The sequence below is a fragment of the Passer domesticus genome, chromosome 1, assembly GCF_036417665.1.
Source record: "Passer domesticus isolate bPasDom1 chromosome 1, bPasDom1.hap1, whole genome shotgun sequence".
Classification (NCBI taxonomy): Eukaryota; Metazoa; Chordata; class Aves; order Passeriformes; family Passeridae; genus Passer; species Passer domesticus.
This window is the reverse complement of record NC_087474.1, coordinates 84223521-84248646: the sequence shown is the minus strand read 5'-3', so window position 1 is coordinate 84248646 and position 25126 is coordinate 84223521. Positions and strand designations below refer to the sequence as shown.

Sequence of the window (25126 nt, the reverse complement as noted above, 5' to 3'; positions counted from 1 at the left end):
CTTGTTTTAGACTTTCATTAACAATTGTCAATCAAAAAAGCTACATTGGAGAAATTTCTTGGAAGGGAATTTTCCCTGTGAATTCCCAAACACTTCTAAGCAGAAGTAAAATTAGAATGAAATCAGAAAATGCTCCTATTGATATTGCAATATTTGAGTCCATTTTTTTTTTTTTTTGGTGGCCTTTACCTTGGATACCCAGACAAAAAAACAATAGCAAAAACAAATTTCAGAAATAAATTATCACCAATTAAACACTTTGGATAAAAAGAAAGAAACAGACTTTGGACAATGGTGGATTTTATCTATTCTTTCAGAATGTCTCTGGAGAAGCAATACTGAGAGATACTAGTAAGGGGCCTTTACTGTTTTTAGCACTATTACCTGTTTTTTTTATATACTAATCTATGGTTGCAGAAAGAAAAAGTAAAAATACATTGTTTAATAAAATTAAAATAATGCTTAGACATGCTTAGGGATGGTTCTTAAAACAAAAGATTGAAAAAAAGGTATTTTAAATAAGCTGATCTATCAAATTGTTGCATTTCATAGCCTTTATGTCATAAATAAGAATAAAATAACTGAGGGAATAAGGATATCTTGGAAAAAGTAGTTACTTGACAAAGAAGGTATTAAGTACGAAAAGGGTTTGTAAATGGAGATGGTGTTTTACAAATTCAAGTTGTTTTGTCACTAGACATGCACTGGAAACGATAGTGGTATGGTTGGTTCCATATCAACATGATATATCATTCAACATGATATAACATTAAAACAAAACCTGCATTAATTTTTATCTGGCAGGGGGTTTTTTGTGATTTTTTTAATTAAAAGACAATCTTCCTTCTCCAAATCACAGCTAGTGAATATAAATTCAATACCACTGTATTGAATTAGATCTATTTCTTCCTCATCTTGCCTATAAAATGCAGAAGGAAAGTTAATATTCACATTCAGCTATATTTGAGCAGAGAGAGGTAACAAGTATATATTTTTCTTTCCTGGGCATACAACTGTCATCATGTAAAATTCAAAGTTTTTATGAAGGGAAGGGAAAGTGTACTAATTGCCTTCAAAAGTTATGTCCATGCTGCTTCTCAGGACATTTTCTGCTAAAACCTTCAAGCCAAAACATACAGCAGGTGAGATGTTTGGAGTGAATAATAAATTCACCTTATCCATATGCTTTCTCCATGACACATTGTCGGAACCCAGAGCATCTCTCTGGATGCCCTGGATGTCTCAAAGCCCTGGCAGGGGCTCGGAGACCCTGGCAGGAAGCCAAAGACACCTGAAAATTCGATCTTAATTCATGGAGCAAATTGCCAACCTTATATGAAGAACTTCAGGCCACAAAAGTTTAAGTAGGAATCACAGGGTGAGGGAAAAAACTTTGGAGCACTGTACAGGGGGGTTTTGTATGTTGTACAGGGGGGTTTCAAATTCTGTACATGGGGGTCAAGGGTTCTAAGATGGAGGGATTTGGGCGTGCCCTGTCCTTCTTCTTTCTTCTCCTTGGCATCCATGTTCAGGATGATGCTGGCACGTGTGGATTGGTTCATAGTGAAAGTGCACTTGCCAACAAGGGCGAAAAGTATTGGAAATTAAAGGTAAATATCTAATACATAGTTTTCACTATAAAAGAGACAACTGCCCCGTGGGCGGGAGAGAGTGCCCTTGGCTGTCTTGCTGATCAGACCTCGGCTGGACAGACAGAAAAACTTTGTAGATAAGGAACAATAAACGCAACTGAAGACTGAAAAGCAAGAGTCCAGACTCCTTCTTCGAGAGCGCGGTCTGCCCAGAACCACCTTTTCCCGTGCTGGGGCAGAGACAACTCACAGCCGTCCCCGGCAGCACATGATAAAAGGTTTCCCATGTCTGGACTATTGTAAGTTGGACCTTGTAAGAAGGTAAATTACTTTGATGGTTTCAGCTGGGGTAGAGTTAATTTTCTTCATAATAGCTAGTATGGGATTATGTCTTGGATTTGTGCTGCAAACAGCACTGATATCATGAGGATGTTTATTTCTTGCTGAGCTGTGCTTGCTCAGCATCAAGGTCTGAGGGTGGCTCAGCCTCTGAGGAGGCTGCGGGTGAACCAGGAACTGGCAGGAGACAGAGTCAGGTCAGCTGACCCCAGCTGACCAAAGGGACATTCCACCCATGGCATCACGCTCAGGATTTCATGGTTGGGGAAGAAGATGGAAGCAGAGTGATGCCATTTGTCTTCCCAATTTACATGTGACAGAGCTGTGCTCTGCTGGAGATGGATGAACACCTGCCTGCACATCGAATGTGGTGAACAAATTGGGAAGTGGTAAACCAGTTCCTTGCTTTGGTATGCTTGTATGCACAACTTTTCCTTTCCCTATTAAACTGTCTTTACCTCAATCCAAGAGTTTTCTCACTTCTACCCTTCTCATTCTCCTCCCCAGCCTGACTGGGGAGAGTGAGCAAGTGGATGTGCAGGGCTTGGCTGCTGGCTGGGCTTGAACCACAGCCCTTACACATGAGGGTGCAGATAACCTCCAGTTACTAGCAAGCACATCTCAGTGCTGACTATATTCCAGTGGTTGCCTGAGAAACCCTGAATAATGCACTTTTACTCCTGGGGTACTTAAAAAGAGATCTCATTATATCCCATTATTGTAATGGGCAACAGAATGCCAAGAACATATTACATACAGTACCAGTAATGAATAAAACACAATGTAGAGAGTAGTTTCAATTTCAACTGTTTTACATAATTCTTGTAAGTCTAACAATAAATTATCTGACTACTTTTAGAAAATTCCTTTACTTATTCTCTTTTCTATTTCAATCCTAATTATTTTGAGTTATTTAGAAAGTTTGTTTGTTTGTTTTAAATATAGTATTTGAGAAAAAAATATTACAAGCTACATCCTGAAGAAAAAAAAATGGCCGACACTGTTATACATCCTCAGATGAAACAAAGTGGAAACAAACTACATTCCATACTGGAACCTGGTCATTCTTGAATTACTTTAAACCATTTCAAACAATAACATTAAAAAAAAAAAAAAACAAAAGAAAAAGTAATGTAACTATAAAGAATGCACTCTTTCCTAAACAATAATTTGGTTCATATTTATGCAAGAATTTTGAAACAGGTTAATAATGTTTAAATATTTGGTCTGCCTTCACTGGAGGGGCCAAGGAAAAGAAATGAAGCAGCACAGTCAGAGAATGCATTCCCTGATTATATTGGACAGTAATTTTTATTACAGAGACATGCAGGAGAACTGAGACCGTTTTTGAATCATGGAAATTTTGAAGGTAAAAATAGGAGCAAAAATAAAATTCAATGTTCAAATATACTCAGTGGTTTGACTATTCCTATTAAATAAACAGAATTATAGGTACCATCAAATGAATAAATTGTGGTAAAAAAAAAGACCCTACTTGATTTCCTATGCTCCACTAATCAAGACTAAGCACTCCCTAAGCATGCAAATATACCCTCTTCTCTTGATGTTTTCAAGCAGTCTTATTAAAACCCACAGAGTTCTGAATACTAGAACAGAGTAGTTAGAACTGCCAGAGTCTCCTAGCTGAGAAATAAGAGTACTAGCTACTTTCTGAAGAGAAATCTGAATGTGTTTCATTGTTTTTCTCCCTAATTCCGTGTAGTAAGTAATGTTTTTAAGGCCTTGTCAAATGGGAAGTAAATATTGCCAGAAAATTAAAAAAGGGTCAGTGGTCATGTCAATCCTTAGAGTGGTATATCCTTTTGTGTTACAAAGATTGGCTTGCCTGCAGTGAAAGCATTATAGCTGTCAGAGCCAATATACGGACCTTAACTCTATCAGTCACAATGAAATCTTTAATGAAGGTATACTTTTGTTTATTTTGCAAATCTGTCTTGGACTACACACTATTGATTGCAGCCAGCTGAGCTGCAAGCTTGGATAATGAGATCTGTGCAAATAAACCAATCCTCCTTAAGAAATATAGGAATAGAAAACCCAACCCCTATATATCTGCATTACAGGAATCTGATTTGCAACCTGGCAAAACAAGTCTATTTTTGGTGACTACAAGCACTCAGGAGTAGGCAAGTTCTGTCATATAACATTCCTGATATTTACTATATGGTAAATGCTAACACAAATTTTCGCTTGGTGAGATGAATTAGTCACTTGAAAGTACTCACTTTCCAAATTGTCTTTCTGTCCTCAGTCTTATTATTTTAAAATTACTGCCTTTCATACACCAGTTTAAGACAATTTTTCATAGCTTAATGTAGCCCTTCAGCTTCTATCTGGACAGCAGTGTATTATGTAATGCAAACATTACTATATATTCGAGAAGGAAAAGAGATATACCCATTTATTTTCTTAAGACATCGCTCCAAATTTTAAGTACTTGTCAGATTCACTCTGCCAAGCTCAATATTTGCAAGTTTATTTTAGCAGAGAACCATAAAAGAATATTTGATATCCCAGTGCAAAGCAACCTTTGGTTTACACCTCATTTTCATCTGGTATTGATCAAGATAACTGAAACAATCTCATTTGATGCCAGAAGGTAAACTGGCTAATAGTTGGCTTCTTCCCAGTATAACAGTAAAGAGGGAAGTACTGGATTCTGGACTGTTCTTCTTCCTCCTTTCATCCTCCACTCAATCTATATTTTATTTGCAGTGATGTGGTAGATAAACACACTCTTTATGATTTTTTTACAAGATACACTGCAAGAAAAGATCTCTATTTCTCATACATTTATTTTCTGAAGTACTCCTATTTTCTTACTGCAATTTACTTTATTATCCTGATCTTATCCTTTATTTTGTTTTCCTTTAGTAGGATCATAATTTTCATACTGCCAGCACTGTTATTACTGCAGTTCAATGTAGTTCATGAAGAGCCACTCACATTTATTTCTTAATTGTTCTTCAGTGATAGCCTCTTTTATAGGTGTACTACTAGGTGTTTTTCACACCTCTTCTTTCAAAAGTTTGAGATTTCTAGCAGTATTTTTTTTTTTTATTTTGGAGTGTCAGTACAGAGCTCTGCTGTATCACAATGGCACATTTATATACAGTAAATTATAGTAATTCAAATGTGCTTGTCTTTTCTAATATATTTTCATTCTGCTTCTTATTCTCTGGAATTTATTTTACTCCTTGCAGTTCATATTAATCTAGAATTTATCCATTCTCAGCTCAACTTCTAACTTTTTTCTGAATATATAAACTCCATATGCTCAGATTTTTGTCTATTTCTGTTGCTACATTATTATGCATGCAATATGTTAATGCAGTCACCTGATTCAAGGATCTTAACTTCCCCTACCCACTAAAGCTAGGATGTTCAGTATGTTCAAAACTGTCGAATTTCCATGCTATCATTCCATGGAGAATGATAAGCATAAAGGAAAGAGCCTCCTAATGGACACTGAGAGCAGTTACATTTACTGAAGAAAACACAAATTATGGCACAGAAGTAAGTGCCATAATTACAGTCTGTATACAGTCCAGTATATATTTTAGTTTTAATGCAAAAGGTCCTTTTCTGAATTATAAGAAGTTTCTCCCCAAATGCTGCTAGATTCTTGCCATGAGTGACTCTGTAAGATGTGCTATTTTATTTTGAGCCACCAACTCCAGCATTTTGTCTCTAGCTTAGGTATGACAGCAAATGCTTCAAAAAGGATGAGAAATGGAGCAAATATACAGTGCAGTATTCCTTCTCACCTTACAAGAGTCAGAGGCACATGGCTCACAGATCTGAAGTTTGCATTCAAAGCATTGGATTTAATCAACACCATGGGAACCATCTTTTATAAAATTTCCTTATCCCTGCTTCATCATTGGATGCTTTTGGTTTTATCATTTGCCTGATAACTTCACTAGAGGCCTTCTACCTTTTTTTTCTCTTTGTTTAAAGAGAATTATCAAATAATCAATTTACTTTTATTCTTTTATAACATAAAAAGAATTTAACACATAAAGCATGAAAACAGGCTTGTAACTTTAGCCAGACAGGAACATGTCAAAAAAGTTAGGAGACAAACAATCTGTGCTCACATAAAGCACAGTCACATTATTACTCAATATAGATATATATATTCCTGACTATTTGACCAATATCATCACACTTGCTGTGCAATATGTTATTATCAAGGACCATATTATTGCATACATAAATAAGAGAGTAAACTAAAATGCCGATACATTTACTAATAATTGTGAGGAAAAAAAAATCTTCCAAACAGAGTTTTACAAGTTATTTATGTTAGACTCTGCAGTTTCTCTTTTTTTTCCCTCTTATTTACTTGAAATAAATTACTGGCATGATATCACATCAATATTTTAAATATAGATTTGCAAAGTACAAATATAAAAAGAATTTAAAACTATTTCTGTTTATGATGAGAAGCATCAATAAATTGAAAAAAAGGTAATTGCATAAAGGCAAAATAATATATCCCGATCAAGAAAACAAACATGTTAAATATAAATGACCAAAGTAGTAGTGAGGACAATGGAGAAGAAATATCACTAAGCCAGAATAATTTTAAAATAAATTCTACCTAACTAGATTGGCAGCATAGCACAGAGAAGGAAACAGACCCCATTTAAAGGAATTTTACTGCTTCATACAAAAAAATTTCTCTTTCATCCATACAAAATTTCTACAATCCCAAAACAAAAGCACCTTAAAGTTTGGCTCAGAAAGTCAACAAAGGAGTTTTCCTTTCATCACTGTTTATTGAACTCTCAAGCCCAAATCTTGTATGCTATCAGGTTTCTAGTCATTCAGCAAGCAATCTGTCATCTTTACTCCAGTTATAAAAAGTTTTATCACCTTCCCACCTTTAACTAAGGCTTTCTATCCTTTCACTATGCTTCTGTGCTGGGAAATAAACCAGGAGCTGCAGAAAACCCCGACATAACCCTCCAGTTTAAAACACTCAGAACTTGTATAGCAAGTACTTTATGCCCAGTACAGCTGCTGGCAGAGAATTTGGCTCCGATCTTACCTCCCACGTCTCCTGTAGCTCAACGGCTTCCGCTGGGTAGTTGTTTATTTCTCTTTTCCTTTCATATCCCTGACCTTTTTTTCTAATGTGTTGAGCTGAGTTTGGAGTCACAGTGATGAATGAGATGTGATCATGAGAATCACAGTAAGGGTGCGATGTGCGGGGCTGTTTCTCGGGCAGCATAGTAGCAGGCAGAGGAGGGGGGAAGTGGAAATCTGACAGGTTTAGCTTGCTGACAGCCCATGTTTATAGACTCTGTAAAGAATACAGATGAGACAGAGGAAAGGCAGAGACGACAATGACATAATAAATCTTAGCCCCAGTGTTTTCAGCCCAAAAAAGTAAAGAAATAAAATCAAGTTTGGGATGCTGTTAATGGTTAGTCTGCCACAGAACTGAACCTCTTCACTGTCTGCTTCTTTAGATGAGATTAATAGATACACTCCACTCCATTCCACTGTACAGTACTTCTGCCATCTGCACAGAAAATTGCAGCCCTCTTCCCCCTTTGACCAAAAAATACTTTAAGTAATAAATGAGTTAGGCATTCTAGTTCAAATAGACAGTGTAATAGAACTGCATAGATTTAAATAAATAAATAAATAAATAAATAAATAAAATGGCAGGATAAAGACCAGCCTCCTTTCTGAAAGCAGCAGTCAGTTCCTCAGCTGCTTCAAACACTATGTTGTTTGGCTTCAGTGAAGCCCTGCCAGTTTATATCAGGTGAGGTTGTTTCTTTTTGTTTTCACTTGTGAAAAAGTCCAAGTAAATTCCAAACTGCTAAATAAAGAATGCAAGATTGTATCAAATATCAGATTTTAAAATGTTTAGAACCTTTCCCCTCTCCAATGTCCCACATACAGTAGAAGTTTCTTTCACTGTTTTGAATATATCCATCAAGAACACAACTTTTGTGATGCAACTGGATCTTTAATAGGTTACATCTTGCAGACAGACTTTTTCAGAGCTGCTCTTATTTCTGAAGTTACATTCATTCCTACAAGAGCTACAACTTTTCACAATTTTCAGTTGTGGAAAAAAAAAAAAAAAAAGAGCAAGAATGTAAGCTATAACTACAAAATATTTTCATTCTTTTTAACCAGTTCTCACCAAGCAAGAAAAGACAGTTGAAGTAAGATTAGCCTTCTGTCCAGATTCTGGAAAAGACAATACTGATTTCCTTCTCAGAAGCTGTAAAGTCTGTATCTGTCTTCATTCATCTGAGTCCAGTGTTAGGAATGGCATATTTAATATTCATTTTGCTGCCTTTGGTAGATTACCACGTTGTTGAATGTACTAAAGAGAAGGCCTTTATACCCAAGTGAACTAGCAGAAGAGATCAAAGAGTACATCAAGCACTTTAATTTAGGCAGAAGAACCACACTGGAAAACACTTGTGTTTTCCTCTAGGTCTTCCAATACCGACATCTGCTTTCAGGCCAGGTATCATGCTTTTAAATGCTTATTTGTTAACTGGAGGCTGTTTGTTAACTTGTTCAGCCTCCAAAATTATGTCTAATCCATATCTGGTCAGTTCAGCCATCCATCAACATGTGCAAGTGCAGCCAGCACAACCTCAGTTATGTACTGTGTGAAATATATGCTATGAATAGCACTGTTTCCAACAACCAGCCTTTACAGGCAAGGCACTTTTGGTGGAACACAGGCTAAATTTATACAAATTAATATTAAGAAAAGGGTCAGGTTTCCATGAAAATCTGACTTTAAAGCATACAAAAAACCCCAAGAATAATCACTAAAATATCACCAGTTTTTGAGAGAGAGAATGATTCTCTTCCTAAACTTATGCGGACGCAAGGGTGGAGGGAAGAATTCCATTATAAGATCTCAAATGGTTACATGCATCTCTCAATAGTCAGCAAAGTATCATTTAGATACATAATAGTTCATTAACTTGCAGAATTAAGCAAGTTTAAGCGTTTTTATCCAATATCTCCAAGAAAGACAAGCGTAGGAACTCTGACTTCCAATTTCCTGATCTAATTCTGAAATGATGTTACATTATTCAAGCATCCTTTCTAACTGCTTGTTCCAAACCCTCAACTGCTGTATTAAATGCTATATACTTATCAGCTCCATTATATTTAGGCAGAATAATTTTATTCCTTCTAGTATCTCTATCACAAAACAATGTCTTTATGACTACGACAAAACAACAAAAAAGAAATCATCTACAAGAAATTACATTTCTTGTTATTGCTTCCTTTAGAACACTTGTAAATGCTGTCAGCCCTTCTATGAAAATAAGGAGCATATGAAAAAGAAAATTGTTTTAAAAAGTTATACAAATAGACATGATAATGTAAATATATTAAGTAAAAAAACAAGCCAACAAACCCCCAATTAATCAATTTACATATCTAGTACTCACCAGAGACCCAACCTTGTGTATACTCTCTGGAAACTACTGTCAATTAGTACAGATCTTTCATGGTAGTTATAGTTCAATTTTTCTTGTACATCTACAGCTGAAAATTGTCAAATTGATAAGCTAAGGCTTCCTGCTTTACTGGCTTCAGCTTTTTTACTGTTTCTTATAAGCAGATTACAATAAATAAAACAGATTCTGTGATTAGTTTGGGAAAAGGCGAAAGAAGGCAACCAAAGTTTTACAATTTGACTGTGTAGTCATAATTCTTATCATCCACTACCCTGAGAAAATAATGGCCTTTAATACCCATGCCAGACCGTGCCCTGCTCTCCATTAGTCTCATAATTTTACACCTCAAAACAAAAAAGGTGCTCACACAAAGAGATGAAAAGAGCATTTTTTTTTCCTGACAGGTAATGATTTTTAAAAGCATATGCATCTTTGTATCATCTTGAGAGTATAAAAAACAAACTTAACCTCTACAGTCAAAAATCCTTATGTTTTCTTCTTTGCTTTTCAAAAATTTCTCTGGGGGTGTAGTTAAACATGGAGAAAAAAATTATGGTAGAAAAATACATTGTCTACCCACCCAAAGTCAAGCTGTCATCTCAGCTGAGGATGTTGACATTCAATGTTATGTTCAGATGAAGACAGAATGAGTGAGACTGCTGCCTAATAGGACTACCACCAGTGGAACTATTTCATCCCAAACCTGGAGACTAGTTCTATTCTTATGCTAAAAAACATAAATTTTTTATTCTTTCCAGACTATTGCCTAAACAAATCTCTCTTGGTCTACATTGGATGTTAAATTCTAATACTGTAAATATTATTTATAAAATCAAGGACTGGAAGGGGTTGAGGTTTAGATTACCTGGTCACTCCACTTAAAAATGGAGAAGGACAAAGAAGCCAACTTGAGTGGTGTTAACTAACTAATACGTTCTTTTCTTAACAAAGAATTTTTTCCCTGTATTATAGAACATCTGAAGTTTACAAACAGCATATCTGTTATCAGATCATGCATGTGTCTGTAGAATTATCTAATCTCCAAAAAGGAGCTAAAAAAGAGTATCCCAGCAAGCTGAACAGCATCTAAATAATTCAGTGAGATCCTAAATCACACCCTTTTTTTCACAATGTCCTAATCTTTGGCAAAACTGCAGAGCTAACACAGGCAGTTTTTCTGTGAAAAATCTTCTAGCAGTAAAGAGCCTTTCCAGCAGAAAGGAACAACCTGACCCCTAGAAGATACTCTGAGGGAGGAATAGAACAAAAAAAGGCTTCAGACTGTGCATACCAGATTGCAAATGAATAAAGACATTCTCAAAAGGGGTTCAGAATTAAGTGGTTAATCAAAACACGGTGCAGTAAGTCCCCTTATTCCAGTGTGAAGGCACATCAGAAGAAGAGCAAGAAGTGCATATCACAATGTGCATCAACTTCCTGAGGCACTGTGCATCGACTTCCTGAGGACAGTTCAGTAAGAGAAGAGACCTCACTGCTTTTGTTTTTCAATCCCATATGAGGTAGGATTCACCAAGGAAATGAGAATTAGTTATGGAGGAAGAGTTATCACACATAAAACTTCAGAAAATGTTATTTGCATGAAACTGTGCTTACTCTCAATTTTAGTGATTTTTTTTCCTTTATTCCTTAAGAGTAAGGGAAAACTATTTTTGGACTAGTTGTAGGTTGAGAAAAAAGAAATCATAGCTTTTCAACCTCATTTTTAGAGAGCAGACTAAACTCTCCCTTGTTTTTTTTTTTCTGTACTTATTAAGACTTAGAGAATATATGTATAGAAAAAAGGTACAGGAAATCTACCAGCTTCTGAAAAGTCAGACAAAAAGGAGCTTGTTGGGACATTTTCATCCAGGCTGCTAAGATTTGACAGAACATTCCTCTCAGTGCAGTATTTGATATTGTTATGACCAAAAAAGAAAAGCTGGGGTATGAAATTTATTTACAGCTTTATTTGTTACATTACCACACATAACCAGCTTTCACAGTTGAAACAGAACCTGAACTCTGCATGAAAAATAGTGCTAGAGCTCATTAAATCAGTTTAAAAAATATAGCAGGATAGCATCCCTGTTGGAAAAGTTGAATTTGGTGTTATCATCTTTCTCAGAATAAAGTGTTAATGATTCTTCTTATGAACTTCTAGCATATGAAACAAACTTAGATAGTCTGTTTTCTCAAGAAGAGAAGAAAATTATTTCACACATATTAAAAAGAATAAAACTAAGACACCAACATTAACATTTTTCCCATTCCATCATTTGGTCAGGGACTTTTATACCTTTTCAAGAATCTTTAAAATGTGCAATAATATTTGTCTAAATACATAGGGAAATCTTCAGAGTAAAGTCTCATTAGGTCAGACTTCACTGTCAAAATTTTCCTGATTAAGGAACTGATGATTTGTCCCAGTATGAATAACAGTACACCTCCATGCTCCTAATGGAAACTGTTTTATATCGGTAAGAGTATATAGAGTGTAAATTAAAATTATAAACAGTACTATCAGTATATTACAAGCACTTGTAGACATATATAGTACATATATGTGCATGCAGACAAACACACACATATATGTATATATAGAAGTTTAAAGCAGAATAGAATACCTACAAATTAAGATATTACCAAAATATGAAATGTAAAATCACAGCTAAGTTACAAAAACACATGTTCAAGCCCATTACCAATACAGACTGGAGTTATTTTGGTAATTGTCTCACAACAGCTTAAAACACAATATGCAATAGCACAAACCATGGATGTAAAATTATTTTGCAGCACAGCTAGCCTGCATGTCATTTTACAGTCTAGAACAAGTAGTGTAAAGGTAAAGAAGAATTTATCAGAAACATTTCCCCACTGGAATTTAGATTCCATGTAGTATATAGAGATTATATTGGTTTCTATAGGGTAAGAAAAATAAAAAAGCAGTAATTATAAAATACTGTTTACATCCCTGGATGTTACTCTTTTTTTTTTCCTTAGTATATTTTATTTACCTAGATAAAATGGATGTTTTTTAGGATTGGGCCTAGATCAGGTAGCTTTAAAAGACAGAATTGGAAACAGATCTTTAAACATATATTTAGTTAAATACTCAGAGTTTTTAACTTTATTTATCCAGCATACTAACAGTTTGAAAAATCAGCTAAATCCTTTCGCTTCGATAAAATATGCACTTTTTCCATCACCTATTTCTTCTTCTCTTTGCTACATTTTGTGTATAAAAATGTAAAAAACACCATGTACAGTGCTTTAATAAGAATGAACATCATTCTTATTTACTTTCCAGTTGTGAGTCATTACAGAGGTTCAACTCATTTCACCTTAGGAAGATTCAACTCATTCCTGAACCCCTTGCTGAATGACAACAAATGAAACTGCCTGCCTTGGACCTTTCTCCAGTGGTAGGTAAATATCAAATAGACTTTAATTATGACTTATTGTATTATGAAGTCCACTATCTCCAGTCCTGTGTGAATTTTAGTACACAATGTTTAAGTCAGCACACACAGCACTCAGTTGCTGTGAAGAGAAAAAAAAAAGCCAAAATCCACTAAAATTCAAGCCAAAGTATATTAATACACAGGAAAAGAGGAACATGAAAGTATTTTTCACATATCTGAAACATATATAACTGGCAAAGAAATAGCAAACTTATTACAGTTTGCTTATTCCATTATATGTATGCATATATATATATATATGTATATATGTATACATATATATATGTGTATATATATATGTGTGTACATTCTGTAGTGATTGGCTTTGTTAATGATAAATGCCATGAGTATACACATTAACTCATTAAGCTATATGAGTATCTGCCAAAGCAGACAGAAATAACTAAAGCAGTTTTGTTGAGTAAAGCAAAGTTTTTATGCAGCTAGGAAGTTTCATACACTGCAGGAATAATTAAATGTCTAAATTGTGGTTTTGATTTATTTTGGGTACTCACCATTGTAACCATTTCTTACTTATCAGTGTAAGAATTTTCTGTGTAAGTGGCTGGACTTTATGAATATTGTCACCCTTTGGATATTTCATCCTTTGAAGACCTGGAGAAGAAGGCAAGACTGCACTGTTCTCCAGAAAGTAGCTATGAAAAGCCATAATATAATAAGAATTTCTTATCTATTCCTGTTTGAATTTGTTTCTTCTAACAATTTCTAAAGCTATTATATAATATCTTCAATAAGAATACAAAGAAAATTATTTTGCCTTTTTTCTTTTACCTGGTTCTTAGATGAATGAAATGACAATATTTAGGCCCCTCATTTATTGCCCAAATACCTGTTCTTGACTTTGAGGTGTCTCACGTGGGCAACAAGGTCTAGAACCCTCTGGAAAAAACCTTATAGATCATTGCAATTTAAACATAAAATTTTATATAAAATGCCTTTTCCAAACACAAATGATGGCATACAAGGAAATAATTTGCAACAAGAAAATATAAATACATTCATTAATTTATTTTTATGATTTTTTCATTCTTCACTGATGTCTTTGAAGAAAGCACATAATTTTTGAATGATTACTCTGAAACAGAAAACAAACTGTATTTTTTTGCTCATATTTTTTGATCAATAGGGAGTATTTGTCACTACAATGCTTCCTATATGTTCACAGAGCACAGAAGAGCTTTTATTCTCATTTCTCCTTTAAGTTAAGAAGAGGACTGTCTACATGTCTTGAAGTCAAAATGAGAAAAAAAAAAAACAAACCAAACCAAGAAGCTGAAAATCCCCAGAATATCTGGGGAATTTGTGTTTATGTAAAGCAGAAAGCTTTAAAAAAAAATAAACTTCTTGGTTCAGGAACTGAAGGACATAGCTGCAAGTTTCCAAGACTCTTTCACAAACTCTTGAATTATGGCTATGAAGCATGAGAGGAAAATGAAAACATTGATCAGGCTGCCAGTCACACTTTGGCAATAGCTATGCAGAATTAGCTCAAACCCATGCCAGATTCTATAATCTCATCCTTACTCTGAAACTGCCTAGCTGTAAAACTTACACTTCTAAGTCATGCAAACAAGGCTTGAGAAACATTATATCTCATTGTTCAAGCACTTCCCTCCCTAAGCAATATTTACATTTCCTGTACTTCACACACAGCTCAAACCAGTATTTTTGGAAGTATGGATTGTGTGTCCATTGTGCAGAGAAGGCTTTACAAATTTGAGCAGGAAGTACATTTCTGGGATACCTATAGAACATTAGAGGATCAAACACTTCACTGTAAATTCATCTGCATAGACAGCTAAAAGAAAATAAAACCCCAGTATGTTCTGGCACTTACTCAGAGGTCAGTGAATCAGTGAACCTCAAATCAATTAAAATTTGGTGAGCTGTAATGTTCAAACCATCAGCACTTAAACATTCAGGAAAGTGTCTGCATTACAGGAAAGTTATTATTCAGCCACCACTTGTCAAGTCTGATAAATGGCCATCCCTTTTGGCTTACTAAAATGCATTACCACAGGCTGGAGCTAATATTACCAGACTCATACTGGTAAAGGCTCTGCCCTGCGTAGGCGGAAAAAAATAACATGCTTTTCTTTTTATAAGGTAACAAAGTGAGAAGCAATAATCGTTCACATACTTTACACGTTACATATGAAGACAAATACACCAATATTTCTTAACTATATTAATTATTACCATTAAGAATAAAATTTTTAGAACTCTATGTGTTATACACTGTTACAACATTTCATTATGACTTCACTGTCTCACATATTTATATATTTAGTTTTATGAGATGTGAAAAATGATGTAGCTGCATCTTATTAAATTAAATTAGACACCACATGCAGTTTAAGCAATTGCTGTAATTACTCTGTAATTTCTAAAATACGTATAATAAGAACACACAAATGTTATAAAGCTCATTTTTATATAAACAGAGTAATTAATACAGAAATCTCAAACTCTCCTGACTGTCAAAAACAATATGCTTGCAAACTTTAGGAAGGGCTGGCACAGTGCCTTCAAAGACTTTAGAAGAAATTGGGTAATCAGCTCTCAGCACAATAAACACATGCATACAGCATACAAATGGAATTCAATATGTATTATATAACACTCTAGGATATGAAGCTATGATTCATCATTTGTTTTTTCTCTGGATAATATAGAATAATTGTAACTGTGCTCATTTGAATTGGAAAAAAAGCAAAAATCTCACTATTAGAATGCAAAATGTTGGAGATGGCTTTTACCACATGTGTGTTTTATTTTGATGGTCAAACTTTTACCATGCACAGTTCAAGCTGGACAAAATTTCAGAGAAAAAAGGTAAGACTTGGTTCATGAGTTAATACCAAGTTTTTCCATCCTCAGAGACAACATCACCATTACTTTCACCAGTGTTACACCAACTCAAAACTGTCCAGTGCAATAGGAAGTCAAAGCATTAGTGTATATTAGAAGGCAAATGACAGACATTTAAAAGGGAATTTTTGTACCAAAGGCCTATGAAACTATGAAGCTGATAGATACAAAAGGACCAATATAAAAATCTCTATTTTATATTACGGGGTGCACTTCACATATTGTACAGGTTCATTTGAATAAACACTGTGCTAGGTATCGCAAGTGAAACCCCACTTATCATTACTTAGTCAACCATCCTGAGTGTTAATGTGGAAACATGTAGATTATCCTGCATCCATATTTTTTCTTTATTGTCAGGTTTAAATATGTCTTTCCAAGAAATCCAGACTATCAGAGTTGTGGAGTTTTTCAAGCCATTGGAGCATTTTGAGGGAGAAGAGAGCAGTTTAGACTCATTTTGCAATTATTTTCTTCATCCTGGCCTAGAGAATATTCATAGTGCTCATTTATGCTGATCTCCTATGACTATATTAGGATCGACAGTCCTAGCTACTGCAGGGCAATTGCTTTTTAACTTTTTTAGTAGAGTCTAAGGGACATTCACAACAGGAAATGTTTTGAGTTTGCTCTACAAATGTTCTTTTCTGTTTATTCTATTCTGGTTTTCTGTTTAAATCTTTCAAAAATTCATGATTATAGAGAAATTTTCCTTGATCAAAATGCAGAGAAACTTAGAACTGACTAATATTCTACATTTCTATATCTCAGTTAGTGACAGATAAACTCCAAAAAAAAAAAATACAATATGTGAAACTTTCCACAAAAGTTTCTCTAAAAAGGAAAACTTTTTGAAATCTGGAAAAGAGATTCCATAGTTTTTTTCTGGTATAAATCTCTTTTCAGGAAGAAGTACTTTATAGTCGCTCCTGCCTGATGAACTGGTAGAAACCAGGTTCCTGAAATCTCATAATTATGTTCACTTGCCATATTTCAAATCAGAAGAGTGTCCTTCACAAGCACATGTTTTATTTACCAGCATTGTCTGTTGTAGTACAAGGGTTGTACATCAAATAGGAAAATAATCATCTATATCACAATTTTATGAATGTAAACCATGTAACACATGCAAAGCTTAACCAAACAAGTTGTCAAAACTCATACAAGATGTGTGTAGCAGAGCCAAACCTAAGACAATCAAGTTACAAATCAGTGCCTTAAACAGAATATGAAAGAGAATTTCAGAAGTCTCATTGTTAGAGATCCAGCCGTAATGTAAAGGATCTCCACTGATGTTGATCCTGGTTTCCTTTTTATCTGGTTTACCAATTCAACTGGTTGTTCAAAGGAAAAGAAAGAAAAATCAAACCATCTTCTACTGATTTCTGCAATCATATACTCCAACTGTATTAAATTCTAGGAAAAATTCTGTGATAGCTTCCATAAAACTACCTATGCTTTGTAATGAGTTACATACACCATGAAACTATTTTAAAGGAGGTTTAAGGTTAAAATGTAAAAATAAAACTAAACAACTACACAGCACTTTCTGTTTACCAATCTCTAAAAAAGAAGTTAAGTGCAATTATATTTGTAATTAATGATAATAAGGAAGTGACTTGCCCAAAACTCAGGAAAAAGTCAATGGAATAGTGTCCCACTCCAATGTCCTACTCAAGAAATGTAAAAGTAGGGCAAGTTTTGTTCTGATGGACAAGTGATAATTATCTGAATGGATGCAATCTAGTTTTACCTGAAACCTCTTGTGCTTGTGTTCTTTATTGATATGCCATCAGATTTACAGTCAATTGGAATCGCTTCTGATTTGCTTCTGGCAGAGGACAAAAGCACAGAAAGTCATCAGAAAAAAAACAAACTTGAAAAAGGAAGCTAATACATTTTGATCTTACAGCATCGACTTTGAAAAGACATTTTTCTGGATGGTCCTTGTTAATTCAGTACTATGTGAGTACTAAACAATGGTTTAATCTTTAGGAAGAAGCTTGTCAACATTTGCAGGGTACTTGAGGGTTATACTAGAGTACTTATCTGAGCACTCAAGACAAATCCCTCAGTCTGCTTTCTAAAGATTTTCTTTCCTGTTTTCCAAAAGAGAAAGGGGTAGACTGTTTGAGACTCCTTGTATTCTGCAGGAAAACAAAACAGAACATCTTAATTCACTAATGCTCAGGAAAAGGTTTTGCATAGTTATACATTAATCTCCCTCTAAAAACCCCACACGGTACCTGTTTAATATATGTTGGTCTGTATGGAGCAGTGTAGAAGCGTGGTTTTCTTGCTATGAAAATCTATAGCCAGTGGGCTTAAATTCACCTTATGTCCCATAGCAAGACAAAGTATGCACACAGAACACAGTTCCACAGTCAGATTTTAAACAAATGGAAATCCATTAGAGTGTTGTGGTTTTTTCCTCAAAACACTACAAAATTCTCTTCTCGTAGATTTCAGACAGCCTGAGGACAAGCAAAGTTTCTTGTCAATTTACAGCCAAGTTTATACCTGTAAGATCCCACGGGGCTCTAAGACTCAAATGAACATCCATCTCCTTTATGTTACACTTGGGTTTTTAGACCCATGTCCTCCAGGTGCATTAATGTTGTCTGAGACTCATTAATATGGCAAGACAGGAATTTTAAGTGATGGGCTGTGAGATGTTATACTCATTTAATAAGTGATTTCACTAAAGGTCTCTACACCATTAATTCTGTATATTAATTCTGTATTTCTTAATAGAAATATATAACAAAAATATAGTAGAGATAAATTAATGTCAAGCAGTAAAGCTAATTCCAAGCACAGTAGTAAAAAAGAATAAGAAACCAACTAAGGCAAGAACAAGTTTAGTGTTAACACTTACAGGTAACTTCCCACCAATTCACTTTCATCCAGCACTTTTCTTCTCTCTTGCCTGTTCCTACTGATACATTTCAAATGGTTCTTTATTTTTAAAACAGAATATGGTTCACACTCTTTTCCTCCTCCAAACCTTTGCCAATGTATTTCTTACTCTGTTTCATTAGGCATCTCATTGCCATAAAATCATCTGGAGAGAACAGGAGGATTCACTTGTGAAAGAGAGAAAATTAGTCAACTGAACATTTACTGTTATGAGAATCTGAACACCTTCTGCAGGATTCCAGGTTTTATTTTCCATTCTAACCAGTTCAGAGAATCAGAAGCAGCAGGAACCGTAAGACTCAGTAAAGAATTCACAAAAAGGTAGAAAAGTTATTGAAATCCCAGCAAAATATTTACTGACTTCAGAGTCCAAATTAGCTGAAAGACCTACCAACTCCAATGGATTTCAAACTCTGCCTTTAAATATACCCTTACTTTATGCAAAATCAGGAATCCTATCAAGACTTTACATATTTACTCAACTTGTGTCTTCAGAAGTCTTGTAGATTTTGGTTTTGTAAGAGAATATTCACTTGAGATTCCTAGAAGAGAGCTAAATACTGTTCTACCCATTAGGAAATTTACAGTAGGAAGGTTGTTAATGATGCTGAAGGATAGAACATATATGTTGAAAGACATAGGCGGATGTAGAAAAGGGAACTTTTTACTTCTTGACATAAACCACCATAAATGCATAAATATGACCTCCATACATTTTAAGTATTTCCCACAGAAATATATAGGTTGGGCAAAAAAACACCTGTCCAAACTCTTGCTAAAGTACAGCTAATTTCAAAGAGAAATAAAATTGTTCAGGCTCTTGTATGTTCTACCAATTTTCTTGATAAACAGCCCTGTAGTATAACATGCATTATATTATCTCCTTTTCCTCTCAGACAAAATTCTTTAATAATGCATTACATGGTCTTGGTACTTTCTTTGTGTGAGCTGCCAAAAGCTTTTTTTTTTGGTAAAAACAAATCTGAAGACCACAGCAACAATAAATTTAATGATTATGTAGACGAGAGACAGACAGAGATGAAAGTAAATTATGGTTAAACTATGAAAACTTAAAAAGGAGAAAATAAGCAAAACCCAAAAAGAAACCCCAAAACTAAACCAAACCAAACAACAACAAAAAATCCCCTAAATCACAAAACCAAAAAAAACCCCAAAAAACCCAAAAAACAACCCCTCTCCCAAACTAAACCAAACCAAACCAAATTTCCCATCCCCCCAAAAATCTCCTTCTTCTTTCCTGTCTAAAGACTTTTTGCAATAAATAAATAAATAAATTGATGTGGATATTTCTGTAATGCTTTTGATCTTACTAAAAGGATATCTTTCACTGTCTCAGAAAAACCAGAACACAAATAATATTAATCACATATTGAGTTTCATTCCTTGTTTTGCCTTCTCACAACCACTTTTTCCTAAGACAGTACAGGCAGTATGTGAGCTATTGGTGTACTGAGTCATTATCTACTCATAATTTTTTCCTTGGCAACAAGTCAGCTACTGAGATTGTGACCAATGCCTCTGTATCATACACAGGATTCAGAAGCAGTGTTACAGATCAGAAATCTCTTTCCACATAATTGAATCATTTTCAAAACAGAGAGTTTATTTTCACAGTAAGAGAGGTTAAAATTTGTCAGTTTCAAATTTGGCAGTAGAGTTTACAAGCCAAAGACTCAGGGTTTCATGGTGTTTGTTCTCCATCCTTTGTCTGGAATTGCACTTCCTTCAACCCAGAGCTCCATCCGTGCACAAGGTATGTGGAGGAAAAGAGCTACTCATTATCTGCTGAAAAAAAAATCTTATATCATAGAATCATATAATATTTTGGGTTGGAAGGGACTTTTAAAGGTCATCTGCAATGAACAAGAACATCTTCAACTGGATCACATTGCTTAGAGCAGCATTAAACCTGGTCTTGAACACTTCCCGAGATGGTGCATCCACAATTTTTCAGGGCAGCTTATTCCAGTGTTTCACCACCTTCATTATAAAAACATTCTTCCTTATATCAAGTCTAGCCCTCCTTCAGATAAAACCATTGCCCCTTGTCCTATCATAACAGCCTCTGCTAAAACATTTGTTCTCATTGTTTCTGTAAGCCCCCTTCAGATACTGAAAGGCTGCTATAAGGCCTCAGTGTAGCTTTCTCTTCTTCAAGCTAAAGAACTCCAAGTCTTTCAGCCTATCCTCACAGAGGGATCATTTTCATGGTCCTCCGCTGAACCCATTCCAACAGGTTCCTGTCTTTCCTGTTCCGAGTGAGCCATAACAGATACTTCTACCCTTGCTGAGGAAATCTCATTTCTGCTCAACTGACTATCATGCACCACACATTAAAAGAGAATGCTCAAGAACACAAACAAATGGCCACAGGATAACACCACTGTATTAAAAAAATTAACTTTTTATGTTCTTGTTTAAAATATGCTTGTGATTCACACAGCTGTGCCAACCATAACATTCACAACCAGCAAAATGAATCTCATGTATCAAGGTAATGACCAAACCCTTAGTTTGATATATAATACCCTCCAGTGTCTTGAGAAATGAGTAACACATCATTGTGCAAAATATATACATGTAGCAGGCAGAAACTTGCATACATAAAATACAAGAAACTTAGCTTTAAAGCTGTAGATGAGGGAAATTTTCTCCAGAAAAGTAAATACTGACAAATGTAGGTTAATAACTAACAAATGTATGTTAATAACTAGTTACTACTTCCTTTAAATTTTAAAAATAAAATACCAAACCATAAACTTTTCTTCTATTTCTTCTATGAACTGATATTCTAATTTGATGAGATTTGTTAATGAAGCATTCCTATACCAATGTCCTCATACTGGTAAAGAAATTAAGCATTTTTTCTAAATAAGGATACGACACTAATATCATCTATATGAGAATGTTCTTTGTCCAGAGTTTCTATGTGTCATCATAAACACTTTCTCTTCAGTTTGTGCTGCTCTCTGTTCTCCCATACATTCAGCTGCAGAACCAACCAGCCATTTGCTGGGGTGACTGTTTTCTGCATTCTGAGTGTGCTCACATAAAAGCAGGACAGGCAGCATGATCCATAACTGCACTGAATATGAGGGATGACAGGGGATAACTGGCAATGACAAAAAGAGAAAGAAGTGTGAAATATAGGCCACATGGGAAATCAGGAAGCCCTGGAAGCCAGTCCCTAGAGATATGGAAAAGGGAGTGGCCAAGTTGGGGGCTTCAGGGCTAGTGTCAATATTTTCAAATGTAACTTTCTATCTTTCTTTCTTTCTTTCTTTTTCCCCTTCAAAAACTCTACTCATGCTACATTACAGATGCATATTTAAAAAAAACAAACATTCTATAAACTCTATATAATTTTGCATCTATCTTAGAAAATGTACTCAGCTATCATGCACATTCCTTAGAGACTTTGTTGGTCTTTATAATGCTGCTGCCTCATGAAGAACATTGAAAAGCATGTTTTACAGGCCATGTGAAAACAAAGGAACCTCTGAGGCTGTTTGTATAAATTCTTGCCCCACACCAGATATTTGAGCAAGCAAGTACAGAAAAGGAGAGATTATGCTGAATTCAGACACTTTTTGGGAAAAATCTTGCTACTTTGTCCATTGGAAAGTCTTTATATAGCTCAGTAAGCAATCAGGGAGAAACTTTATTATGCCTTTATTATGCTTGAATCAATAGACATTAGTGCAGTGCATTTCTGCCTCCTACACAATCATCTTGGCTGGAGTAACTTCATTTAGAACTCCTTTGTCCTTTTCATTTCTGGCTTCAACTAATTTCTTCTCTCTTTTCTTGTTTGAATATTTACATTTAATTAAGGATTTTTTGTTTTATTTGTCAGCAGTGTTTGATCTAAATTACAAGAATAACCAACATATAGTCAAGGGTCATTCAGAAAGTCTCATTAGCTTGTTGATTATTTGAGAGAAGGTTTCATTACCTTGTAAATAGAAATAGGCTCTTTACTGTGGCAGACTAATGTTTAGAGTTCTGGGAATTATGTCATGTGACAATTAAGCTCCTCAAAAGATGCACAGCATATGACATTCATATTATACAGACTAGTTATTATTGCCACAAAGGATAAGAGGATAATTTTTTTTTTGCAATTTTTAAACTGTCACTGACTTTAGTATAACATAGCTTAAAAGCTCAAATTCAGACCACACAACAAAAAGATGGTAACAAAATATTAATTTAGAATCACTTCTTTGCATGGCTTTCTTTATGTGTTAACAGTAACACACACGACATTCATTACTGAAGTTTCTCGAAGATTGCACCGCAATTCATTTTGGCCCTTGTAGAATAAAGGTCAGGCCTAAGCTAGAAAAACAGAGAAATGAATCGTCAATCCACTGAGAATATATCAGAGCAGAGGAAATATCAGCTGACAAGTTGACACTGTCAAGTCCTAGACTGGTATGATATTTACACAACCTACTTTATGCAGACTTTAATTGGGCTTTTCATTTATGTGCTCTGAAATGCCGTGTTAACTCCTGTGTAATCCTTCAGCATTTAGGGACTAAGCCATTTAATTTACCTGATTAGATTTTAGCTCCTCATCATCTCTTTCTACTTTGAAAGCATAGAAAATTCTACCTGACTAGTAAGACAAAAGAGAAATAAAAGGCAGGCCTTTCCCACTCTGCCATAAGCAGTGGAAGTTCTGGCCCAGCCTCACCCCCCCCAGTGTAATTTCAGCAACTCAGTAATTTTCCTGACTGCAACAGCTATCTGTGCACAATCTGTGGTCCTAATAAATTGTTTTGATTTTGTCATTCTGGAAACCTAGATCTAATTCCACTGCCTGTTTTTAGCAGCCTTCCTGTCCCTCCTGTGCTGTGTATTCATTGCTTGGGTTGGCATTTATCTGACGGCTATGCCTGAACATCACCTGAACCTTCCTATCTCTGACCATGCTCCCTAGGCTACCTCTATCTCTCCATCCCTCAGGAGCCTTTATCCAACCTTGTCATTCTATTTCGTATGAATACCATACAGAAATGCACAGTACCATATAAGATAATATAAATTATTCTGTTTACAGGGGGAAAAAAGAGGTGATACCTTTTTTTTAGAGTGGAATAAGCAATAGAAGTTAACAGCTTGAACATGAACAAAGTAAAAAAAGTATTAAGTATTTTTTTGGTAGGTATGCTTGAGCACATGACTATTTCCAGTTGACACAGAGATGTAGATTTTTAGCCACTGGATTACTTTAAACAATCAATGTTGATATCCCATATTGAATAAGATAAACAGCTAGCCAAGCAGTTTAGTCAGTCATTCAGTTCTGTACTTATTTGATTAAAAGAAGGATGCAGATTGATCTCCCAGACACACAACATTAACCTTCAATCAATAACCACTTTAATGGTAGATGGACTCCTTTCTTTAGGCCTCTTCCAGTTGCATTACTGTGGAATTGCTATTTGGATAATGATTAATATGTGCAATACGTCAAAGATTAATTCCTGTTTACACTAGAAGATGCAGCATTACATATTTCCACAGCACAGTCTCTGTCCTCTAGTCACGGACCTTGAGAATGACAGGGTTTTGATTGTTTTCAGAGTAATCTCCATGATAAACAGGGACTTTATACTTGTAGTAATCAGTAAAGCAGAAAATATTTATAATGATGCAATTTGAAGGAACCTAGTTATTTTCTGAGTTCACAGAAACAGCATTAGGGGCTGAGCACATGGATAAAAGAAATGCAGATGTTAAGCCTTTTCCCCCATATTTTTTTTTCTTCTGCTTCTAATGAAGCAAGATTAAGAAGGCAATTTATAAAGGGCTATGGTTTGGGTAGAAAAAAGACTTTGTTCTTAGCTCATCTTTATTGAAATACAGTGGACACCCATAGTCAGATAGTAAATAGATGTCCAGTTCTTAGAAATACACCAGATTTGGGAAAAATCATTAATAGACATGCATATTTGAATGACATTATAATATAAATAATGTATGATTAGGTTATGTTACCAAATTCATGATTTCACCAGGACAAGTAGAACTCCTTCCTACTAAGACCTTGCAGGGTTATGATCTCCTTGACATTCTCTCTAAAACCTCATTCCCTCAAATCATTAGGGACAAAAAAAAAAAAAAACAAAGAAAACCATACCATTGTTAGAAACAGATTTTATGTTTTATTAGAATGTTTCTAAGATAGTTAGAAGACCATAAAAATTTTTTGTCTATCTATCAATATTGGAATATATCTCTTTTGATAGGTCAACCTATGAATAATCTTCTAAACTATTTTTTTAAGATAATCCTTGCTAAAACATATATTTCAAATATTTTATTGAGGCTCATGCACTAAATATCTGTCTTGCTAAGACATCAATGGCTGTATTTTTAACTGCCAAATTGAGCCAATCGATTGCTG

General features: G+C 34.9%; 1 protein-coding gene across 8 annotated transcripts in view; it reads right to left on the bottom strand.

The window, feature by feature from the left end:
• The window catches only part of CDH12 (cadherin 12), a 710660-nt gene that overhangs the window by 290010 nt on the left and 395524 nt on the right, over positions 1-25126 (bottom strand). For 2 of the 8 annotated variants that reach the window (XM_064427682.1, XM_064427709.1), the window contains exon 1: positions 7009-7242. The exons of the other annotated variants lie outside the window; for them this stretch is intronic. The gene's annotated coding sequence lies outside the window, so the exon portion shown is untranslated. Of the gene's footprint in view, positions 1-7008; positions 7243-25126 lie in introns of those variants that run through there. 8 annotated transcript variants of the gene reach the window in all.